This window comes from Rhyacophila brunnea, unplaced genomic scaffold (assembly GCF_057557595.1).
Source record: "Rhyacophila brunnea isolate RB1 unplaced genomic scaffold, BYU_Rbru_1.0 scaffold_123, whole genome shotgun sequence".
Lineage (NCBI taxonomy): Eukaryota > Metazoa > Arthropoda > Insecta > Trichoptera > Rhyacophilidae > Rhyacophila > Rhyacophila brunnea.
The window spans coordinates 134166-154365 of NW_028232778.1; positions in this window are offsets into that span (position 1 = coordinate 134166).

Here is a 20200-nt window from a genome sequence, read left to right on the forward strand (position 1 = left end):
TTATTTTGACCTATGAATTGTTTTTATAATAAAAATACAATATAGACTGTATTATCGTATTAATTATAATAAATTCAATGGTCATATATTTAAAAATTTTTAAGTAAGAACAAACTGAAGCCAAATCTAGAAATCGAAGATAATTAATAGAATGAATTACCATACATTTAAATGCACAATATGACTATAAATTGATCCGTATTTTCATTTTAATTTATTGGAAAAAGATAGTGGTTAAATGTGTCTTTTCAACGACATATTTTTTAAGCAAAATTTAAAATTTATTACAAATCAAAACCATTAAAAATTTAAGTTTAGAAAATTTTTCTAAAGCTAGATTCTTCTAGATCAACATTTTATAATAATATTGTAATTTAAAATAATTAAAATGTGGATAGCATATTGATAATCAAGATTAAAAGTGGATATAGAGCTTTTTTAAATAACAAAGAAAACGGGAAAAAAATATGTGTTTTAAATATATTTAAATAATTTTAAATAATTTTAAATAATTTTAAATAATTTTAAATAATTTTAAATAATTTTAAATAATTTTAAACCCAGAAATCATACATATTATCCATTAATGTGTTCTTTTTTTCTGGGTATAATTATCTAGTTAGAAATTTGCTATAGCAAAAATGATAAAAGCAGAAAGAAATATTAAAAGGTATGATTTATCTGCATCATAAATTTAAAAACTGTAAAATATTTGTTTTATGGGTGAGCTGTTGTGTATAAATATACATCTTAAAATACATATATTGTAATAGTTGTGCAATTCTATCCGCGTATTTAAAAAATTGTGCTAGACTATATATAAATCGTATCTTAGCGGTGTAATATGTACATTAAATTGTTAGAATTGCAAGCAATAAGATATTTTCTCGTTTTTGTAGTCATTTTCACAATTAGTATTAACAAGATGCTAAAAAATCTACAAATAAAATAGCATAGTATATTAAAAATTGTATAAAAAATAGAATTCTTACCTATAATAGACTAAATGCATATTGTTACGAGCGGAATATCGTATAAGATAGCTTATGAATAATAGTATATTATATCTCAAAGATATATTGTAAATTCATCTATACTAAGCATAAGTAAAATTATTTATCGAATTTAGCGGTATTTTACTGTTCATAATGCACAAAAAACTAGCATATTACATAAAACTTATATATTTTGCCTTTAAAATAGGCTACTTTATGTTTATTATATAATTTCATTGCTAGATTTGATGAAATATGCATACATACAAAACTTATGTACCAATAATAAATCCCATAGAGCCAATGATTCTGACTTCAATAGCTACTAAAATACGAAAGACAAAATTTTAATCTTATGTGTGTAAAAAATAAAAATAAAATTTTGATGCCAAATTCGCACTTGTTATATTTGGTTTAAGATCGCTATTACATATCTTTTATTATATATTAATGAAAAGAGTAGTAAAATATAACTTAATATATATTATATTATAGAATGTAATCTTGCTTAAAATATTGAATTGTGTAATAATATTATTTTAAAGTACATCAATAAAATCAAACATTGCCTTCAGAGATTATTAAAATCAAATCAAATTTAAAATAGATGTGTACAAAAATATGCGATATTATTTATTGCAAAATCGTGATAAAATTTGAAAAAAACACACCATTATAAATATAATTAATATACAGTTTTTTTATAAAATTTTCGAGTTATATTATATAGATACCAAACAAATAAAAAGGATATAAGATGTTATAATATTTAAATTTTTATTCGACGATAGCTCTGATATTTATAGTAAAAGCCAACTAGGGTATGTATATAGTGCTTATTCCGCAAATTAAAATTCATTTGTTAACAAATATTTTAATTCACTGAATTACATCGATGTTTTCTTTTTTAATTTTAATATCTGCACTACAAACCGCCTTTATATAATCTTATTTTATATATAAAAATTATATATAGCTATTTACAAATTTTTAAGTAAAAAAATTGGCCAAATGGCAAAAAAAAAAATTTTTTTTTTTTAATTATAGACAAATCTACATCAAAATATAAAAAAACTCGTTCGATTGATCTAAGATATAATATTCTTTTCATATCAGAAACACAAAACAAGTTTGTTGTCAATATAAACTTATTCTATGAATTATCTAATTTAATATTTTAAAGCTATAACATATTTGAAATAATTCAAAGTTTAATAGACGAAAATCTTAGCACAATGCTACTATAGGCATTCTATATCATTTTATAAGGATATTACATATGATCTAAAGATACTTTTATTTAGATTTCTGCAAAAAATACATAATTTGGTTATATTAATGATAACTGGATTGATATTCTTGCCAAAGCACTAAGAATGTTTTGTATATGTAAAAACAATAGTTTTTTGTATTATTTCTATATATGATTGATAAAATGAAATATAATATATATCTTATTTTATATAGTAGCTGTTTAATTATTTATTATCCCTTATTTTAAATATTTTATACTTATATATTTTGTCAAATTATTATATCGTTTATCTAAAATGTTTTTTTTATATGTAGGCATAAAGCTTTTATATATAATTTGAAATCCGTTTTCTTTGTTTTTATATCAGTTTATAATTCAAAATATGTGAATAATATTTTAGCAGAAATATTAAAGGGTCTAAAAATCATCGCACGCAAAACATTATTAAATTTCGAACTCGTCTTATTGTCGTGACTACAAGTGAACAGAAAACAATATATAGTATATAATTAGTAATAAGATTTTGGCATTATGTATTTTATTTATAATGACTCTTAAACAACTTTACACATTTTAGTAAGCAAGGGAAGGTATGCAGCCAACATTAAAATAATAACGATGTTTACTTGTAGCGAAAAACCAATTATATACTCACTATCATCAGACTTGTTTCTAACTGAACAAAATGAAAGAATTTTGTCAGGAATTAAATATCCAAAATATTTTTCTAATCCGATAGCTTTATGTTCTAAAAGAAAATTTACTTTGTATAATTGACACATAATCTAAAATATTTATATACCTTTCCACGGCACATTTTCAGTAATTATCAACCGGAAAAAGTTATCCAATAAATTAAGAAGATAAGAAGCATTTCGGTCTTCACACTAGATTTGTTTATTTTATGTGTACAACTTACTTGGAATGCGAGAAAATACGACTTTGAACATTCAAAATGAATTTGCGCATTATTATATGCCTTTTACAGCTTTTTTTCGATTGTAAATAGAAGCGTAGATTAAAACGAAAATTTTGCTTTCCTTCAAAACACAGTTTTTGTAGCGCCGTCAACCAAAAATAAATAAGCAACTGTCTACGAATATTTACAGAAACGTATTTTATTTTTAACTAATAAAAATATTTTGTTAAAAATATTGAATCGAAGATTTTACTAGATTTTGTATTTAGTTTAAGAATTGATATAAAATATTTGCCATTCAAAAGTGAAACTATATCACATTTTGTTTTTATACTAAAAAAACAAGCGAAATAAATCATTAAATACTTGTCTAAAACAAAATCTTTGACTTAAAATTTTTCAGCAAGAAAAATAATAAAAAATTGAAATAATGATGATAAAAATTGCAAAGGATCAATTTGGATTTCCTATGTTTTAAAATTGTAATCTACAATATTAAAGAATTTTATGCCTTTTTATTGACAAGTAATTCTTTAAATTATAATGTTGTTGTATTTTTACGTTTTTCTGGACCTTTTATCATAAAATATTCCTGAACGCATGATACTTTCAACGTTATAATATATAAATAATTATCTGCTATACTGATATTATGCCAGAGTGATATATTTACATCAATGTTTAAAAAATATTCATATATACAAATATACTCGCTGTATATTTTTAAATTTATACTTTATAATAATATTTGAATATTTTCTTAATATATTATCATGCTTTTTAAAAACTGAAATTATAAAAAAATACAGGTATCTAGTCGACAAACATCGACCAATTTTTATTATTTAAAATTATTAAGTAAAAATAGAGGAAAATAAAAGCAAATGCAATTAAATAAACATAATTGCATAAAACATTTGATTTGAATTTTTATTTATGCACAAGTTTCAATCAAAGTATCATGTATCTCACGCAAAAAATCACGCCTCAAAACCTTTCAATATACGTCTAAAACACACAAGACATTATATTAAAGTGTTTTTCTAGATAAAAAGTTTGAATGCGCTAATGCTTTAAGTGCCACCTTAAATTCCATTATATATAGCATATTATATTTCGTAGCAGCAAAAAATATTATATGTCATAAGATAATATAAATAACGTAGAAAGTTGCAATAGTCTTAGATGCAACAGATTCAAATTGATATATTATATCTTTAAATTCTTGAACACAATATAAAAAAGTTTCTCGGGAGATTTTAGGTTAATGTAAAATATTTTTCTATTTATAATATTAAAAGATTCATAAAGTATTAAATATAACACATTAAGCATGCAAATAATGCATCTATTACCCAAAAAAATAATTAAAGGCTTCTAAATCGCAAAAATATAAAATATTGTTTTTTACGTTAAGATCATTTCATAATTTGTTTATTCTCCTCCGAAATCAGTATATTTGAGATTTTTTTAATGAGAATAGGCTGTGTTTTGAGATTAGAATATAAAAGATATAAATTTCATTTTTTGATAAAATGATGTCATATTTTTATATAAAACAAGCCTAAGTGACTTTTTTTTTTATAATTTACATGTATTATATATTATATTAGCATAAAAATTATACTTAAATAGGTTGTATTTTAATGATAAAAAGGAGCAAAATTGCGAACTATTTGACATTTGAGTCATTTAAATTTGTCTTGAAAAAATTATTTTTTTGAACTAATATTCTTATTTTTGTAGCATTAAGAGAGAGACAATCTAATTATAAATAATATATACATCTAATATATTAATTTTTAGGGATGAGTCGCTTAATAATAGTGTATGCTGTCTATATTATCACAAATTTATGTAAGATGATGGTAAAAATGTAAAATATCAGATTTTATATATAATATACCCAAAAAAGTATATTTTATAGGATTAGATGTGGTCTTTTCCTGATATATTTAATGTTAAATTGTTTTTCATTATATATATTATATAAAATTTACGTTTTTTGATGCAAAAATATAATAATCATGCAATATATTGTTAGTTTGATTATAAAAATGCATTTTTTCCTAGCGTTTTGCACTCTGTTCATGAAAAAACACCAAAAAACAAAACTAAAGTTACTGGTATGATTTATCTTCATTACGGATGTTGTAATAATCTAGATATGAATATATCATGTTTAAAAATTATGGTAATTCAAATCACCCAAAAAAAAAATCACATATAAAGATAACTTTTTAGTATTTGCCCGATAATGTGTAAATTTACGTTTGTTAAATTGTATATATATCCTAGGTATATGAGAAAAAATAACAAAAAGCTATAAGAGGTAAAAATGTAAAATATTCATACAAAATGTCAAAAAATAAAATTTAATCTTATCTTATCTTAAAATATGATTTTATATAAATATATTTTTTTGCATTAGCAGTTAACTATATGAATTATACATATTAACTCAATACGTAAAAGCCTCTTCTTGCAGAGACTTTCTTAGAGACATATTTTTATTGAAAAAATCGCAATCAAAACAAGCGTAATAATTATCTTGAATTTAAAACTTTTAAATTAATTTATAACCAAATAAATTCTGTTTTTTAGGACATAAAACTCGTTTTTTTGACAGTGATGATTAATAGAGGTTTTATATTTTAAAAAGTATTTAAAAAGCACTTCAAACATAAATAACTCGTATGTATATAAAATTACTGTCTTTGATTTTTTTAACTGCAATATGTTCTAATACTGCACTAAACATGCTCAAATCTTAAGAAATTAAACAATTGAGAAAACATATTTATAATGCATATTTACACTTGAATATACATTTTCTTCAAAACCGTTTTTTTTTTCTAATTAATTTTTCGCTTAATAATTTTGATGCAGAATATGTAATGTTTTGATGGATATAAGATTCAAATAGATCCGTAATACTGGTTTACAATAGTAAAGCTAATAAAAAATGTACAAAAAAAAATTTTACGTTTTGCATACTATACTTTTATCAAAAGTAAAATTTTTTTGTCATATATTTTATTGCTAAAAACTATATGTTTGTCTTTAGAAACCTTTTTTTTGGTTTCTCAGTTTCTCCACTTCTTGAAAATCTTTTACGAAAAATTTTCTAATCTATAGATTTGTTGTTATGTATTGTACTAATCCATATTTATCAATTCTTGCTCCTTCTTAAGCGGGTTTTTATACTTTATAATAGTTGATTTTTATTATTTCGATGGCGAAAACATTTTCAATATAGAATTATATGCTATTTATATCTAATATGAATTTATAGCCTGAATTCAAGACTATTATTATATTTCGTAATAATATTATCACAAAGATTCCAACCTTACGATAATCGGACATAAAAATGCATCAAAATTTGTTTACTATATTTTAATCTACATTTTCATACATCATTGTTGTGTGACTACAAATATAAATATATAGTGACAATATAATCTTATATGAAAATCTATAATTATTCTATTCAATTTATTCTTATCGAAAAAGAGCGTATTAGATGCACCTGAAATGCACATGTCGATTATTATGTGCTTTTTATATTACTGAAACAAAATAATATTTAATCCATAAGCTTTATTTTGCGCTGACAAGCTTTTTAATATAAAAATTATAATTTTAAATGCATTATTCAATTCATATATTTGTATTCTTTTTTCAGCTAAGTTACTAACAAATATTCAGGGTATTTTTTATTGTGATGCTTTCACTTTTTGTACCGCCATTAGTTCTGAATTACTTGTTATTATAGTTAATTGTTATGGTAAAATAAAATTTGTGCATATTTTATAATATGAAGCCATTGCCTTATTAATACAAAAAAATAGAATGTTTAGATTTTCTGCAAAGTTTTGTGCCATTTTTCTGCCAAAAAAGTTATATAAATCTATTTCTAAACATAGAATCTATACTTATAAACAAATAAAAAGATGATTTTAAATTTTAAAACACAAACTACAAGGAATTTCTGATGAAAAACGAATTCTCATATTTCCTCGATACTTCGTATTGTCTTAAGAGTTCTCAAAAATGTTCATTTTGCTTTCTTTATAATAATTGATAATTTAATTGTTTAAATACACGGTTTAGGTGCTGATTTTGGAATGTATTAGACAAAAATTCAGACTAAAATATAAAAAAATGTTCTTCACTAAAACTTTGTATAAATTTATTTCATATGCACAACATTTTAAAAATATTTTCCCCTTAGATGATGATTTCTTGCAATAAATACTATATATGCTATCAAAAAATACCATAAACTTGTAATAGGCTACATAAAACTACTGAGAAGTTTAAATACGCACACACATTAATAGCCGATCTATGGATATTAAAACTATTTTTAAATTTATAAATAGAATATATATCGATTTTTTTATACTGATAATCGTAATTTTTCAGTTTACTTTTTTTTCAAATAACAAATTTTTACTTTTAAATCTAAGCAAAATCTAATATATTCTGTGCCTAAACGCACAAAAGCATATTTTACATGTTTTTTTATATTTTTTTCCTAGTATATAGAAAATTACTAGAATGTAATATTTTGTATAACTAAACATGTATCATTATATTTCACTATAATTGAAATTCTTGAAAATTCGCAATATCAGATAGAAAAACATTTTGCTGATAATCAGTACATCTGCATTACAATATTCTTTGAAAAAATAAACTTTTATTTTGTTTATAAAATTAGATTAGAAGACTATGCTATATATGTGTTTTTTAATCCTACCATTAAAAATATCAAAAAATTTATTTTTAGTTATAATTTACAATATCTAAAATTTTCTTTTTAACAAGATAAAGATTATCTTAAATTTTTTTTTCCTTATATTACGACGAATCTTGCATGATTTGTACATCTTTAATTTAATTTTGCAATTTTAGGCTTTTTATGTTAATATGTACGATATTTAAATCAGGAAAAATGAACTACTACTGTATAACCATTAGGATTCTTTAAAAAAGACATAAAACGTAAAACCCAATTATACCCATAAAAAATATTAAATTGTACATTTGACTGCCCATCATACATGCAAATCTATATTTTTGAATTTACTCAAATAAGTTTTTTAAATTTTTTTTATGCTGGTGGTCATTAATATTGCCACAAACAAATTATCTTGGTACCATACAAAAAAATTCGATACCTTTTATCTTTAGAGTTATATGGCCTTTTTACATAAGATTACAAGAAATATATATAGAAAGGTTTTTTATATGTTTTAAACTTACAATAATGAAATCTTTCTAATGATTATTACCATTGCCTTTATATATATCTCAATCGATTATTCACACAATCATCTTCGTAAATCTCTCATATATTCTAGAAAACAAAAAATAGTATTTATCATGTAGTTTAGGATACTACATGATACACCGGATGCTTTTAGATATCGCTAATATAACCTATGATAAAGATAGTTTATTTACATGCTGCATTTTCTTCTAATCAATATATTTCGTACCTTACTTTTTTTGCGTGATTTACTTTACAATCTAAATATATTTTTATATCATTAGAACTTTTTATATGATATCTATTTTTTATAAGTGCTTTTGATGCTCATTTGCTGTGATTATATAACAAATTAATGTCAAAACTAATGTAGTTGGCCCTTTGTAACTTGTTTTATAGCTTTATCATATTTTAAATTATTATTTATTTAGCTAGAACACACAACATGTGATTTTTAAATCTGCTATTTGAATATATTGTTTGAAAATAATTTTTGCATATCTTACATATAAAAAACCATCTATATATACGTTATTTCGGCTGGTTTATGTTTCATATGCTTCACATTAGATTTTGAAATTACAATAATAATAAAACTAAAGTATTCATACTTTTACCATTAAATCGTGTTTTATAATCAAGAACTCAAAATTAACTATCTATTAATGATAGCTTAAGTCTTAATAGTCAAAATAATGTAATAAACTTCTTAATACAATAACACCTAACTCAAATTTTCAATATTTCGTATTCCCATTATATTTTTACAGTCATAGAATTTAGAAGAATAATTTCTCACCCAGGGCTTAGTTTTTCATACTTTAAAATCAAAAAAGTATGTTTTATATGAAACCCTCAAATATTTTTATAAAAGTAAACTACAGAATATAATACCCTTTAACATATTTTAAAAGATCAATCTATAATTATTTAGCAAAAAAGTGGCAATTGTAGTATTATCATATAGTTTATACACATAAAATCAATATTTTTATCATGATTTCTGTAATTATGATATAATGCAATGTCTTTATGAGTAAACCTGAGATATTTGTTTAGTTTTAAAGTTTTCACAACAAAGAATGTTATATTTTGCTATTTTTATGTAATTAAGCTTTGAAATATATTTCTTTTTATTTTTCGTATAATGCATTACATTTTTTCGCCTAAATTGATATATAGAAAGCGACTTGTATATAATGCGATATTTTCAATTATATTATAGCTTTTTAGAATCATCAAACTGAAATTATGGCAAAAAAATATAAGTTATAAAATTTAAATATAATAAAACAATTCGATTGAAATACGGTTGAATTATAATTCTAATAGCACAGGATTCGATGTATGTTTTATTTTTACCGTTATTATACACTTTATATATATAAACAGTTAATGGAACGTTTATTTTTAGCCGTTTATCGATATATAATATACATGTTTATCATACAGCAATAAATTAAAACTTATAACCGATGGTTTATGTAAGTGATTATATGAATGTTTTTTTTTGCAATAGATAATCAAATAAATATATACAAAATGTAAAAAAAATTAGGTTTATAAGATAACTTTGACAAATAAAGTTTTAAATACATATTTTATAATAACTATACATATTCTCGAATCTTATAACTACAATAATATCTTCTGAATGTCGATTGTTATTCAATAACTCAATAGAATTTTTTATTGACAATCGTCTGTGCTTAGTTAGTTTTCTATTTATTATTTTCTATTGCAATTTGTTTATATTTAATGAAACTTTTAGGTTCAAATTTATTAAAATCATTCAAAGATTAGAAATCTTAAAAAGATTGTTTATAATAAAAACGGTTCATTTTTTAAACATATTATAGTTTTTATTTTGTATTCTATTCAAAATATTTTATTATTGCATTTATTTATCTACAAGTATAAAAAGACAATTTTTTATATAGTTATCTTACAAAAAAGCTTTGAAACATTTGAATTTATGCAAGTATGCTACATCTAGCATTTATAATGTTGTTCTAGAATTTCGAATATAGGAATTATACAAGAAAAAACAAAAGAAAGTAGAATTATCTTGCATCAAGAATAAATCTCTTATGTTGATATAGTTAGAAGATATATTTAATATATTTTTTAGCATTCAACCTCAAAATTTTATATTATTTATGTTTTTTCTGAAAATTAACATATCATTTTGCCTATAATTTGTTGAAGAATTCCAATCTCTCGGATTTCACGCAAATAAAAAATATAAAATCAAAAAAGAGTATAAAATTTGTGTATTATAGGGGAACATATAATCAAAAAAATTTATTATATATTATATGTCTCTGCATGAAATCTACACTTTGGAAATCTATATAATTATCATTATGATATTAATAACCGGCAGATGGGAAAAGGCCTCAAAGCAAAGTATTTTGAAAAGATAAGAGTTGCCGAAAACGATGCATTATATCAGAATATAGTCTATAGTAAGATTTTCTTAGGAACGAAGAAATATTCTTCTAAAAATTTCCGAAAATAATTAAACTACAATTGCGAAATAAATTAAAGCATTATCATACTTTTCAAATCATAAAATATGGCGTAAGTATGCTCATATCATTGTCAAAATATACATTTTATAAAGTATAGATTTATATCATGGAGCATGTGGTAAATTACGTGTTTTATATACGGTTAAATTAAGGTCAATGCAAGATATTTTCGAAGGATATAACATCAAATAAATCTACTGATGTTTCATTTATATAATAAAACATATAATAGACGTTAATATTTTATATAAGCCGCAAATCTGGCAACCTTGTTTAATTTTAAAGAAGTATATTATTAAGACATTTATTATCTGTAAAATACATGTGTACCTGTTCCAAGCCGGTAGATAAATTTCAGATTTTAATAAAAATCGAGCATATGATCCACGATTTATGCATCTATTTTGCCCAAAAACATATAACCAATCTTCAAATAATTTTGAAGCTATAAGATTGTATGTAGGTGTAAAAAAAGTCTTTTTCTTTAAATCTTGTTTCTATATTTGATTTATTAATAAAAAGAATTCTTAACTATGAAAATTTTGAATATTTAAATAAAAAAAGGTTTTAGTATACATTTAGCATATAAATTAACACATAAAATCTTATGTGAAAGTTGAAAAAAAAACTAAAATGTTATATTTTAAAAAAATTTATTCCATTACACTGAATATAAGAAACCACAGATTGATTTACAAATTTAATACTCGATGTGCAATATTTTAACATTTGTTGCATCATTATAACAGTGTTAAAATTTCAATATAAGAAATATCAAATTGATTCTTATAAAAAAACAATAAAATAGAAAAGCTAAAAATAAAGTAAAAAATTCGAAAACACCAAAATATGTATATATCAATAGAAAGTATTTTGGTGATTAAAAGTCTGTTCAAGATTCTTATATAGCACATATTAAATAGAAATAACGCTGTCAAAGCCCTTCAATTACATATGGTAAATCATCTTTAACATTTTTAGAGTCATTTGTTATATAGACATATTATATTATTATACTAAAAAAATAATACGTTTATAAATTAAAAATAAAATTAGTTCATATCGAATATCTATTAAAATATCATAAATTCTTAAATTTGGCAAGAACCTTTTTTTTCTTCTATTTTAAACAAGTTTTATCTTGAAAACGTTTTTAAGGTGTAAAATAAATATTTTAGAAAATCGGTTTTTATAATTATCTAATCTGAACGTAAATAATGCACCATTTCTATGTTTATTTCTAGTTTAATTTTGTGTTATTCAAAATAAAGCATGGTTTTGGCACCCTCATTTTATTTTTCAGAACAATTCGAACCTTCTATTATAATTTAATGATCCCACAAATGAGACATATTACTATCTTATATGTAACAGATCTCGATTACACGTTAAGCATTATATTTTTTATAATTGCATTTCTGACTACACTAAATATAACAAAAAATATAATTACTGCCAAATAATTATCTATATGATTCGGCAGTAATTGCCAATATAATACAAAACATGTAAATATATTATATAATCTACGGTGAAAAAAAAATATTGCTTTTGATTCTTCAGAAATGATATATGAAGCCAATAGTTTATTTTCTAGCACCTTTTATCAAAATTAAAGGTATAAAATACATCCCACAAAACAGAATAAAGAGTACATCACGAAAAAATGCTTAAAAAATCGAAAAATTACAAGTTTCAGATCTAATAATATGATCAGATCAAAAATCTTTGGCATTGTATTATTGTGCAGCAAAAAAGTACTTTTTTAATTTCTATATGCTTTTCAAATGTATTTATGTGCCAAATAGCTAATCTAAATTGGCATTCTTCAGTAATAGTATATATTTATGCCTATTTCAATGGAACTTTTTATGTATGTCCAAGCCGTTTATTACGAAAAATTTGCTGATTTGATTTATCAAAATTTTATTTAAATAAAAATTGAAATTTTTAACGAAATTTATGATTTTTAGGTTTTTAATATTTACACACCCGATTTATTGGGTTTAAACAGTTTATTATACCATCAATTGCCAGTTTTTATCTTAATATGCGCTCTGATTCGCCTATAAACCAGCGAATCGACTATGGTATGTATTATATATTACTTCCCTTATGGTAAAAAAATAAAATAAAAGAAATTGAATAATAATTAAGGCCTTCAAAAAAATAAAAATATCATTTTTACTAATATAAGAATTCTTGTTTACTGATTTAAAAGCAAAAAGATGTATTCGATATAATCTGTTTATCATAGTGCAATATATATACCATAAATATGTTGAAATATTTAGTATTAGAACATAAAAATATAATGCTTACTGAAAACATTTTAAATACTACAAAGTGCTTTTTGAAATACCATTCCATGCCTTTTTAACGATAACAGTGACAATACATGTTTTTTTGTGCACAAATTATCAAATTTTTAGTGCATTAAGTTCGGTTGAATTCTTTAATCAAATTTTTAATTTAGAAACATATTATAGAAACATTCAACCTCATAAAATATCGTATATTAATGTATATCAAAGATAATACGACATCATTTAAATAAATACACTGTGCTGTTCATATATTTTTTGCAAAAGAAAGGCACAATCAAATAAGGAATTAAAAATTTAAAATATTACTAATATTTATATGATTCTAACTTACTTCAATATAAAAAAAGGTTTTTTACGTATATTAAACTATATTTTTTCTTTTTTTTTGTTATTTGGAGAATTCGTTCAAATGAAAATTAAAATTTTCAAGTTTTAGTTTATTTTCTTAATTTAGTATTTTAAAAGTATGTTTATATTTTTTCTTTTTTACGAGATGTGTAAGTAGAACAAAACAATACATTTTTATCTCAAGACAATATTTATGCAGCAAAAAAATATATAAATAATTAAAAAATAGTAATATATTTTTACTTTTTACAAAGCGTTATGAATCTGTTGCATTTATAATATGCATTTTTGTGGTTTGCATCTAAATAACTAGATATAAAAATAAATTTGTTATATAAATTTTATAGTGAAATATAATCTTTATATTTTTTTCAAGACTTCAAAAAAGTCCTTTATACAAAAATTACTGTTTTATACTGGCACAGTCATCGAAAAAAATAATTTGACTATTTTTAAATATTTATATAAATTCTGGTATTGTTTCAACACATATGATTCGAAGTATTAGTTAAAAAAAATACTTATATTAATCTTTGACATGATAATGATAGATGATAGTTTTGACGAATTGCATCAACATATATAACATTTTCGTAATATTTAGGTATAAAGTATAGCTGATAACAATAAAAAAAACATTAAGATTACTTGCTATAAGATTTTACAGTAACATCAAATTGCTGCAGTTTATTATTTCCATATTTTTATATCCTAACTGTACGCTTAAAACAAGTTTTAAACGTAACAAAAGCTTCGCGTTGTATTTTTATCAGAGACTTTCTCATATATGAATTTATATCGGTAGTACTAGAATTAGCAAAATAAAACATGTAAAAATTATTTATTCTAGACGATTCACAAATATTATTTTAGTTTGTATTTTAGATATATAAATCAGCAAAGATGCAAAACAAGATTTTTATGATTAAAAGGCATACCCAATGCTTAAAAATGAACTTATATCATTGTATAGTTTACTTATGTAAGATAAGATAGCAAAAAGTATGTTTTTGTGTTCTTGATTTCTGATTAAATGTGTAAATAAAAATTTTTTATATTTTTTTACAAAATAGAATACATATTTTAAATCAAAAAATAATAATATAATACAAATTTAATTTTTCCAATATTTTTAAACTTTATAACCTATGATTGAAATAAAATGCGAAGAATTAAATAAAAATAATGAATATTCATTGCTAAATTTTAAAATCTATGTGTTTTTTCTTGTTATAAAAATACGGAGAAATTAAAAATCAAAGATATCAAAAAACAGAATAATGAAAGCTAGGTTCTTTTGCTTCTGCAGGTATTGTTTCCATTGGATGTTATTAAGTGAATTAGGTCGAAAATTACCGTAAGAAGGGGGCTTGAAAAAACATAAAAATTTTATTTATAATTTAAACTATTATCAGTTCAACATAAAAAAATACCCCTATATTATAAAATCTTTGCAATAAAACTATTTAATATGTTTTGTTTAGTTTTAATTAATGCTCGTGTATATACATAAGTAATTGTACTATTTCTGCTCATTAGAACATCTTCCAAAATCTTGGATGTATATGAATTTGCATATTTAGATTTTTGTATCAAAGAAATAAAGTGTATATCTATTTTTCCACATCACCAAGGCTAATTTTATTTTATTTCGCAGTTTCTTAATATAGAAGACATTAAATTTCCAAAAAAAAAATAGAGTAGCATAAGATTTACCTTTTAGTGTATGACATAAATTAAATCTATAAACACACATAGAATCTATGATATTTAGCTATTATTACATCAAAAATGCAATGTAGAGGAATAATATTTAGATTCTTGCAAATATCAATCTAAAAATATAGATTAGGAATATATTGGAATTATCTTAGCGTGCTGATATTACCAAATAAAAGATACATCTTGTTTTCTATTTTAAAGACGACTTTATGCTATCTGATTATAACCAGGTTATCTTATTTTCTATAGAAATGTATGTAATACTACATTATAACTGCTCTTTGAAGTATCGATGGCAAGATAAATTAATTGAAGTATAGAATTCAGTAAACAGCAACTGTGATGTTTTTATTTTAATATCGTAAAATATAACCGTAGAATCAAAATTATGTTGTTGTAATACAATAAATATATTTCGACCAAGATTAAGAATCTATTATACCGTAGAAAGCATTTTGGGCATAGAAAGTATAGAAAGCCAAAGAAGGCCCAGATTTTATATTTTACCATTTAAAGAAAGAATCTTCCCGCAAAAATTTAAAAACTAAATTTATAAAAATATCTAAACTTACTCAACTAAAAATGTTGTATCATTTGCATAGTTTTCAGCTCAAAGTAAAAATATTTTCACGTAGAAATATCAAAATATAATACTATGGTTGTTTAAATTTATTTGAAAGCTTCAAAAACGAATTTGGCTCATATTTCAATTGTGTATCATGAAACTATAAACTTATTGCAATTCTCATTAAAAAAATTAACCCTGTGATATAAATCACAGCGTCGTTTTCACTCTCACACTTACATGAAATCAATTTACGCATTTTAAGTAAGAAATTTATTTTTTAAAAATATATTTATAATTATAACGAAAATTCAAAAGTTAAAAAGATTCTGGCATGAATTAAGGATACGAAGAAATTTTTAAAATCACTAATCATAGAAGATATTACGATGAAAAATGTTGTAGGAAATAAAATATATTTAAAACATCGCAAATAATTAAGGTAATATATTTTCATGGAACATAGCTCAAAAGAATCTTCTAATATGTAAAAAAAAATATAACAGGTTAACATAATATACCAAGCTAATAAAGTCCACTTAGTTTCGAAAAGGTCTATAAATACATCTTTAATATATAATGTTGCAGAATGCATACTTTAAAACACCATAAATAAAGATCAAACTTTAATTATCGTCTTAATTCTATATTAAACAAAAGATGACCTCAAAACACGGATACACTTTAAAACAAATGATAAAAATCGCATTTTAATTTTTGTAGATGTGAAAAATATAATAATGTATGAATACGGTTAGTTATATAATTTATATAGTCATGAATTTGATATATGAATTCACTATATTCTAGTAACAGCATCTTTGTTTCCTATATAAATTTATTTATTCAAGCTATCTGTGAGTATCGATGAATGATATAAATGGCAATAATAGTTACATAAGGTTCTAATTACCTTTATTCCATAGGATTGCTAATAATATAGTTTTTATGAGTGTTAGATAATACATAACGACAAAACAATGAATTCGTAGATAAAAATACAATTTGAACGTAATTTTTGAAAAAAAACTGATTTTTTATTCAAAATTATTGAGCAAATGTGTAAATTTTACTATATCAAATTTTATGATAATGTCTTATGGGAATTGTGACTTGATAGACTGAAATTATGGTCAGAAAATTGAAAAAGAAAATAATATATTTATTAATTTTGCTTATAATCTATCTGTATTTATTAGAGATAAATTTAGTATTTTTAAAGTAAATGCACTTTTTTACACTGCGTTTTTAGTTTTTTTATAACTTTTTTAAGTTTTATATTTCTAAATACCCAACAAAATTGTAAATCTTTTTTATACTAGAATTCGTATGATTAACAAACCGTATGTGATATTGAAAATCTGTTTTGAAGTTTTCTTATAAACTAGGAAAATACTTTATATGCATAGAATATATTAGACTGCCTTCCCCTATATGCAAATAACTGAAGATCAATAAATATCTAAAACAATACGGTTTTGTGATAATTTATATATTTTTTATATATATCAGGTTATAAAAAAAGATCAATTAGTTTTATATACAATTTAAACTTCTAATTTTTGATTATAATAATGTTCATACCTTTTGCATTGCTATCTATAAGCGAGATTCTAACAAATTCTCATCACCCATCCCCTAGATGAATAAAGTTTTTCATCAAATGATAATCAGCTCGCAAACTGTCAGTGTGTGCTCATAAGCAACTTTAAATGTAATAAAACAATTTTTGCTAGTGATCTAGTTTTTTTAATAATTTTAGAGAGCAACTTTGCAATATAAACAAAGAAAATTCATAAAGATAAATACTAAACAAGAGCATATCAGTTATTCAACAATCTTTATAAACTAAAAAACTTCATTTAAAATATTTTTATACTAAGACATCCTGTTTCATCTTTAAATTCAACTTTTTTTTGCACGCTAACAGTAAGTATATCTTCAAACAGTCAAATTTATTGGAAATAGTGTTGTAAAAAAACTAATAGATGTGATTTTAGCAACCTTTAATTTAAAATTAGATTTAGTGTGTTTATTCATGTTCATAGTATATGAAATTTATAAAAAATTATTTTACTTCTGAAGTGCACTATACTTTCATGTTCGATTTCTTTCTTAGTATTTTTTATAATTTTTACAATAAAAAAATATTATCAACATTGTGAATTATAAACTTGCCATTTTAGCAATGAAAAAAAGCTATAAATAATGTTTCCCATGAAAAGCGCGTATACTTATATTTGTATAAATTTTTCGTATTTAGTTTAAACAAGTATACAATAGTATATGCAATGAGTTTGATATTTTGAATCTGTATATCATAGATTTGCTATGATATTCTAATGTATAAACTTTTTATACACACGATCGAATCACAAATACTATTTTCTACCGAGTTAATTTATGCATAAAATATTGAAAAAACATTTTTAATTAAAATCATTAAATAATAAATCTAGCTTCTAATTACTTAAATTATTTTTTTAAGTCTGTAATACACCAAAAAATCTCATTTTTTTCCTGTTTTTTTTTTATTTTGATTGATGTAGGCGACATTTATATGAATACTTATATGCTCAGTATCTAGCTTCATAGATAAAAGCCATTTTTCTATATTGATTCTAACAAAGTATATAAGAATTCGAATGTAATTTTTTTTCTTTTAGATGCGATTATTTGATTATTACAACGCTATGTAATCAATTTCATGATATGATGTTTAAAAATAATGATCCAAGTGATGTTTATTTTTTGTGTTCAATAAACTAAAATATGAAAATAAAACTAAAGGATAAAAAAATTTTCTCGATAGAATGAATTTACACGAAAAACCTTGTTTGTAAATATTCTTATATTCGACAAGCTTATAAAACTTGATAATTGCTTTATATATTTCATTTTTTAAAAGAGTTTTAATTTGAAAAAAGAAACATTGGTCAGTAGAAAAATTATTCATATTATTTTGGTGTGCATCATTTTAAATTTGATGTTTATAATGAATTAATTATACTATTTTACTTAGATTAATAGATTAATAATTAAATTTTTTATTACACTGTTTGAGATATATCTTGATTCTGTATCTGCAGCTGATGATGCCAATTTTTTTAAATTTTTTGTGTATTTAAGGGCTTTCTGTATTGCGCTGCTTCTTTTTGTACCATTATTCAAACATAAATTTTATATATTCAGGCGCTAAATTGAATAAAATGTATAATTTAATATATTGTAAAAAAATAAATTTTGTTATGCAAAAAAGAAGATATTAAAAACAAAATAAAATTGTTTTGTAGTTGTTAATACAAAAAAATCATTACATTATCACACATTGAAGAAATTATTTGTTTCTAATCTTTTAACTCGAATGATATAAAATTAACGAATCTTAAAAAATAAAATCCAAGATGTAGTATTGTATGTATGATAATATAGAATTAAAAATTGTTGTAATTTTATTTAATAATGATATATAACAGATATACGGTTATTAGAATCTCGTTTTGTGGCATAAATCATAAAAATATTGCTGAATAATATTGAAATCAAGATGAAGTCAGAGAAAAAATACTATAAGAATATTCCTTATATCGGTTTTCTAGGAACTAGATTGAATGTTGATATATCTATGAATATTTATCTTACAGGCAAAAAAATCAATAGGATACGAAAAATGTATATTAAATAGTTTTAAAAACATATTTTTGCAAATAACTTAATAGTTGAAGTATTATAACTAATAGTAACCTTTAAAAACAATACCAAAAAGTATACTAGATATATTGTTTATAATAAAGTATATAAAAAACGTTCAATGGATATAAGTTTCTTATAATTGTTCTATTTTGTCGTGAATGAATAGCTTATGAGTACAATCAAAGATCTGTTAACTTAAATATATGTTTCTATAATAATAATACCGCAAATATCAATGATGATTTATAGTCCTTTCTAAAGTATCATGGAAAATTTTCAGTAATAGCGTAAACAGAAACTTTTGAATTGAATCTAGAATGATAAAAAATAAATTAGGAGATAGCAATTTATGTATTTAAATATTATTTTGTAAAGAAAATAAAAAAAGACATAAAAAAACAAACTTTTTTTATACATCAGCGTCTGGATAATTCTTCGAAATGTATTTATTGATCATACCTTATTCGTTGAAAAGGTTTGATGAAAGTTAACTTTTTATGTAATAATATACAATGAAAACTGAATTGCGCTTATAAAGATACTATACCATTATGAAAGTCA